At 30.6% G+C, this 7452-nt stretch overlaps 1 pseudogene; it reads right to left on the minus strand.

The window, feature by feature from the left end:
• Positions 1–1244: 1244 nt before the first annotated feature.
• LOC120588575 (uncharacterized) lies at positions 1245–1363 on the minus strand (annotated as a pseudogene).
• Positions 1364–7452: the final 6089 nt, after the last annotated feature.

The following is a 7452-nucleotide window of genomic DNA, read 5'->3' on the forward strand; positions in this document are numbered from 1 at the left end:
ATTTTGAGGTCATTGCATTATTAACTATTGCTTAGTAACAAATCACCACAGACTTAATTGTTTAAAACAACACTTATTGATCATCTTACTGTTTCCGTGTGTCAGGAATCTAGTAATGGCTTAGCTGGGTCGTCTCCTTCAGATCCTCTCAGAAGGCTGAAATCAACATGTTGGCCTTGGCTGTAATCTCATTTCAAGTTTTGAGCTAAAGTCGGTTTCTTAACTCATGCAGTTTTGATAAAATTCAATTTCTTGTAACCAACTTATTGTGCCTCAGTTCCTAGATAGTTTTTGCTTGGACACTTACCTCTGTTGCTTGTTTCATCAAAGTATGTAAACTGAGAAAGCAATATCAGCAAGATGGAAGTACAATCTTATGTAACTATTGGGTTTTTAACATTTATCTTTATTGGTTTTGATTTTATCTCAAATTCATATATAAAGTATTCTGAATCAGAGAGACAAATTTTTAAATTAAATATTTCACAGCAAATAATAGTGTTAACATCCACATGTCCTAGTCTTTATCCAGAGGACCACAAAATGAAAGCATGTCAATTGTTCAAGGGAAGAGGAGCCTGACTCCTCATAGTGAATGAGGGGTGTGGAAAAATGATTGTTCTATGTTTACCCTAGCCCTTTGTTACATAAATAAAATTTCTACTATAAATGGATAACCCCTGTATCTTGGAGAAGTCTTGGAGAAACTTGGAGAAGTCTCCAAGTTTCTGGGCCTCATTTTTCATTGGAAAGTAAATCTTTAGGAAGATAATCTTTGCAGTCTTCCTGGCACTGTGAAGGCTTAACTCACAGACCTACTCTTGGCTATAACCATTTAGCCCTCTAAGGAGACAAGTCCCATTATGCTTTAGAATTAGAGCAATTAACTAGACAAGTGGCTACAGATCTAGTTTTCATGGTGTGTGAACAAGTTACTAGGAGGCAAGGGCATGTTTACCTGAAAGTTGAGAAATTCAGGAAAGTTTTATATCCCCACAGTAACTTAATCATGGAAATGATATCTCATTATTTTTGTTACAGTATATTAGATAGTTAGAAGTCACAGGTCTCACTCACACTCAAGGGGAGGAGATATATAGGGCATGAATACTGACTGGACAGTGTTAAAAAGTGGAGATTACTGGAGGGCCATTTTTTTTTTTTTAGGTGAGGCAACACTTGGTTGACCTCACAGATTTCAAGGAGCTTGTCAGTTTACGATCCTTTATTATTTTTATTTTTTAGACCTATAGCACCTGGTCTTCATAGGTGGTCTCTCATCCAAGTACTAACCAGGCCCAACCCTGCTAAGCTTCTGAGATAAGACAGGATCAGGTTTGTTCAGGGTAGCATGGCCGTAGACTAGGGGACATCTTAAAGTCTACCCACCGTGGCCACTTTGAAGACTTCAAATATTTTAAACATTAATATAGCTAAAAGTAATTCTATTATATTTTATTTGTAACAATAACTTTTTTAAAATGTAGTTTTACATCAACATTTCCTGAAACAAAAATTTTGGATTAATCTATATAAAAAATTTTTAGATCGCCGAAAATACATTATATCAGTAATAAATCTACATGATGATATTTCATATTTGGGTTACCTCGAATTCAGTTTTAATTGGTTTGCTTTAAAAAGTCTTGTTACTATCTTTCTAAAATCAATAGAGGTTTTTTAAAATTAATGGTAAGATGTACTTTACACAAATGTAACCTTTTACAGTTTATGAAGTGCTTATTTTCCTCATAACAATGTGAGGAATATAAAGATTTTTAACTACACTTTGCCTTCAGCGAAACTGAATTTAAGGAAGATTTTCTAACTTACTCAATATTATCCAGCTACCAAGGCAGAGGCAGTCTTTTAATGAAGTTTTCCCAATCATAGTGTTTTTATTATTATTAACGTTAAAAAGATCAATAAGAAAGGATCGCTGAAATTAATTTTCTGAAAAATACTATTTTTTTTACACCAATATTTTTTCCTCTTTCCTGTCCTTCTTTCCCCTACTTGGCCTCCCTCTCTTCATTCTTATTTCAGTAAAACTATCTTCCTAATTCTATGAAAAATTAACTTCTTGTGGAAACCATTTTATGTTTATTTTTAATATTATTGACAAGCTTTTCTTAAAAATACCAGTGCTAAAAAAATGAGAATTTTATTGAGAACTCCCTTTACATTAAACTATTAAAGTGAAAAGTAACATGTAGCAATGAAAATGTTTCATCAGGTCAGGCATGTACTTTTACGTAAATTACTTCCTTTGGTTCTTGATAGTCTACCTAAGAACTCCTCAAAATGTAGAAGCAAATCTGGTTGACAATAGTGAGAATAGACAAGTGAAGCACAGAGCTAGGTCTTATTAAAAACTCAAGCACAGTTAATTGAAAAGCTACAGTGCATAGAATGTTATCAGATTTCACTGTCAGCATTCCTGGGGTCAATGAATGACAACCAGAGGAGAGTATTCTTGCCTAAGAAACTAGTAAATTCCAGGTCATCAGGGCTGCAATTTCTCTGAATTGTGAAGAAGAATGTATTTTTTTACTTTATAGTCTAATAAACAAATGGACAATTGTTCCCTGTGGTAGGTCGATTTTGAGATTAATGTTCTAAGAATTGTTTTAGATAAAATGTTATTTTTCAAGTTTGTTTGTAAAAGAGCAGAACTCTAATTTCTGTGTAACATTGTATTAATATTTACTGGATTCAGAGGATGTTATTTTACCAGAATAATAAAGATAATTTTATACTTTGCAACGTCCTGGACTGATAAGCAGCAGGTTTTTTTTTTTTTTTTTTAGTGGTTTAATATTCTTATTATTAATTAGGGTTGGACTTCACAATATCTAAAATTCTTTAGTTCAATTTATTGACTTTCGTTCTGTTTACCTTATAAAGTAAATATTTGTCAAGTTCATATTATTCTCTTTTGTTTTTTCTCTAAGATTACTGGAATGTTGATAATTGTGCTTTTTAAGGACAATTACATGGCAATGAAAAATGTAAAGTAGATTATATTCTTAAAATATGATATTAGGCATAAAAGTTTAAGAAAAGTAAACCAGGTAGATTCTAATTTTAATTATTTTTTAAAAAATCAATTAAATCAAAGTAAGAAATTAAATACATTGACTTTCTTTACAGACATAAAAATACATAATTCATTTGTCCTTATAAGATAGTTCAGGGATGTTACGTTGATTTATCTAGATGACTTTGTCTCTTCACAATAACTATAACAGGTTGTATTGGATCCAATTCCATTTGTCCTCTGCTCTTGCTATGATCACCAATGGCCTCCATGTTGTCAAATCTATGGGCATTTCTCATTCTTTGTCTTGATTTCTCAACAATATTTGATTTGTTTGATAAATTTGGCCAATTTCTTTCTGTTAAAAACAGTCTTTAATTCAATTTCATGATATATTTTCTAGCTTTGAGTTTTATTTTCTTTATTCTGTTTTCTTTTATGTTTCTTTTTCTGGCTATTTCTCTTTTATACAATCTCAAGTTTCTGTAGTGTGTTTTTGTTTTTTTTCTCTCATATGATATACATTTACTTTTCTAGCTCATATAGTCTCCATGCCTTTAGAAACCATTTATATGCTGACCTTTCCCACAAATATATCATCAGTCCTGATTGCACTTTTAAGTTTCAGGACCTATAAGCAACATTCTACTCTACATCTTCATTTGGATATCTCCTAATCATCTTAGTCCTAATATGACAAAAATTTATTGTCTTAACCCTGCAAGCAAACCTGCTCCTTTTCCAGTCTTCATTATATTAGTAAATGACTACCATCCACTAGTTGCTCAAGGAAGAAAGTAGAACAAATTTCATATATAATTGATCACAATAGCCTTCCAACTTTGCCTCAAAAATAGTATCGCAAATTTGATAATTTATCTTCACTTCCACCACATGCTCGTTTCTTAGTCATCTTGCCCTATCATCTATAACGATTACTTTTGCTCTCAACTAAGCCACTTTGCTAAAAGAAGCTAAAATAATTATAAAACATAAATCACATGATATCATTTCTCTGCTTAATTTTTTTCAATGGTTTCAGTTTGTATTCAGAATAAAATTTAAAAATTTTAACCTTGCCTTCATGATCTCCTAGCTTTATCTCCAGTCACTCTATCATCACTCTTTCTACTTGGGCTTTCAGTCAGGGTCTGGATAATTTCTTTATAATTTCTTATACCTTTGCTTAAAATATGACTCTCCATTGACTTTTAGCTTTAAAATTTTTTCTCAAGGAAAAAAAAAAAAACTTCCATGGTCCTCTAATCTAAATAAGTTCCTTTTTTTATAAATGTCAGAGCACCAGTTTCTTTTAATTTATAAACAGTATCAGTTTCTAGCATGAGTGTTTATTTCTGTGATTATTTATTTGCTTCCTCATCTCACTGGATGATAAATAGTAAATTGTGTTTCTCTTTTCCCCACATTTCATTGCTAAGGTTTAATAGAGTAAATAGTATATAATGAATGATAATTTTGATGTAATATTCTTCCCAAATTTTTCTCTAAAACCCAAAATAATATGGTATATGCTTATTTGCATAGTCCTTGTTCTCTTCTGGACCATTTCCTTTACCTCTTTTTCTTCTAAAGCCCATCTTCTCTTACCAGAATGTGCTTATCACTTCTTCTTTAAAGTATTTCAAAACAGTTTGGTGATCCTTTTATTGCGGAGACATGCAATGCCCATGAAATATTATTGTCAAGCTTCATTATTTTATCATTTATTTTCTACCCTAATTTTCTCCACTTTTATCTACAATAAATTTAAACATGTATTTTCAAATCTCTTTTATGATTTCTTGCTAGGTTTTTTACAAATTTGCATTCCATGGTTTTCTAATTTATATAATAATAAACTTAATAATAGCCATAATAGCACAATAGTAACTGTTAAAAGTTACACAATCTTTTCTATTTCTATAACCCTTTAACTGTACGTAAAGAGAATGCTTCTCTTTCCTAAAACTGCAGGAGATCTGAATTCAGTTTTTCTGTTGTTTTGTCAAGAGAAGAGAACAAAAGTGATTAAAGGATCTTAACTTCAATGCCAAATGAGAGCTTACTGTAGTGAGAATTTATGGAGGATTTGACTACCAGAGTTGAACACTAGCCTTGATTTTTTTCTCATACAACAAGATGAAAAAAATGTCTTGGGGCAGGAGAGGGGTGGAGAACAGAGCTTTTAACTAAGCTCATTAAATGCTAGGTGTGCATCAAATGTTTTTCTTGATAGGATATTATTTCCTTTAGGGAAGGTATCAGAAATTCTGATTACCAAGCCATTCGGTTTTACAGGCAACAATGAAAAGACAGTCAAGTAGGACTATAAGTGAATAATTTGCTTTATGTCACATAACAAAATTCATCTGGCCAGTTTATTTGGTGGCTTTGTCAATAGTTACTTGAAAAGAGCTAATTTACAAGCATAGAAGACAGACTTCATAATGTTTTCTTCTTTTCAAAGACAGTTTGATGTAATGTGGTATCACTGGCAAGATCAATTTGGAGAAACTCCATAAGAAAAAGAAAAATAAATGCAATTACTTGAAGGAGGGGTGGAATCAGACAAAAAAGTAATTAAGCTTGAGTATAATTAAACACTATTGTTACCAGTGTCTATACACATATTGTTTTTCATTTCTTATTTGCACAGCGTTTCTCTTACCAAAAGCAATGATACTCTTTAAATAGGTGCTGTGAGGAACCCAAATAGAAATGAGTCTTGTAGTGACAAAATTTGTAAGTGCTGCCACTTATTTCTTTTTTCTCTCCTAACTTTAAAACTCATAATAAATTTAACTCAACTGCCAATATATTAAATATTTGTAAAAATTTTAGAAAATTCAGTTGTCTAATAGTTCACAGATTTATGGAGAATAATCAGTCATACTCTATGATAGGAAAATGCATATTTTAACATACATTATTATAAAAATAAATATACAAAACATATAAAATTACTACTGTATTCTGATAGTCAATTTATAATTCTTAATAAATAAATTTTAAAAAAAAATTATTCTGGTTCAGTCAATATTTTCCATGTTTTTGCTGAGTATCTTTCAATTGTGACCAGTTGTTCTGCAATTATCTCACTCTCCTTGCACTTCTGCATACTTCTCTCTAGTAGGTCCTCTTGTTCCACCCTGTCCAATATACTCTGAACAGATCTATGCTTGATTCATCCTACAGTGTCAATATTGTCAAGTATGTTAACCTTTGGGAGTGTCAATACCATCAAATTCTTTAGCTTTTATTTACATACCTGGGGGTCTCTTTGTTTTTCTATTCTGGGCTCTTCCTGGCCATAGTAACAGTCTTTCCTTTGCAACCAAGAACAGAACACCAAAAATCAACTTGAATATGGAGTATTAACTTGGTACTTGGATTTCAGGTTGAAAAAGAATAACTGATCTTACTGAATCATTATTACTCTTTTTATAGCTTCTTACTGGAAGCAAACCCTAGGTGTTAACTGGTCTGTCCCTTCTTACCCAGTATAATAAAGGAAACAGATAATGTCTTGTCTAAGTTTTCTTTTAATTTGTAAAAATCCGTGCTGCAGAAAGTCGACCAAGCCTTTAACAATTTCTTAATTAGTAGCAGAGAAATAAAATCTTAGTTCTAGTTTAACTTTTTAATTTGCTTGCATTTTTTTATAAAAATGACAGCCTCATAAGATTCATATGTGTGTATATATATATATGTATGCAATATATAGTTGATAAAGCCTCATAGAAAATTAAACACTCTAGTACATAGATAAAATATTAAAACTATCTTAAAAATAGATATGAGTGTCAATGGTTATGAGTGTCATTTACATTAAATATTTCTATATAAATATTGATTTTTAGAAGTTAATTCTAATAGATAACTATTGCATTTTCAGAGTAACTTTTTAAATTTCCCATGCTAAAGAATACACAGTATTTTGATTTATCTTCAAACAGCTAAAAATATCTTAAAATGGAGAAATAGACCAAAGTCTACTTTTATCTAATTATACTTTTTCCTTATTAAATCAATAATGTAAATGAATTATGGTAGAAACTCAATGAATATTTAATATATTACATATCTTACTTTTGAAGTAGAAAATTATCTTAAGAGGAGATGGAATTTCAGTATTAATTAGTGTGAGGACAACTTATTATTTTTTAATGTTTAGTCCTTTGTAATCCCAGTATTATTAGAAAATACATATTTGATATTTGCATTACAAGTGTCATCACATGGGACTTGGAGCACTTGGAAACATAACTGAAATAATAAATGAATATAATTTATTCATTTAACATTATAGTTAACATTTGCAACATGAAATAAGCTTAATGATATACCAATTATATAGCTTACCATAATTTTACTAATATGCTTTGCATTACTTTTGCATTTCTACAATATAA

This window comes from Pteropus medius, unplaced genomic scaffold, assembly GCF_902729225.1.
Source record: "Pteropus medius unplaced genomic scaffold, Ma_sr-lr_union100, whole genome shotgun sequence".
NCBI lineage: Eukaryota > Metazoa > Chordata > Mammalia > Chiroptera > Pteropodidae > Pteropus > Pteropus medius.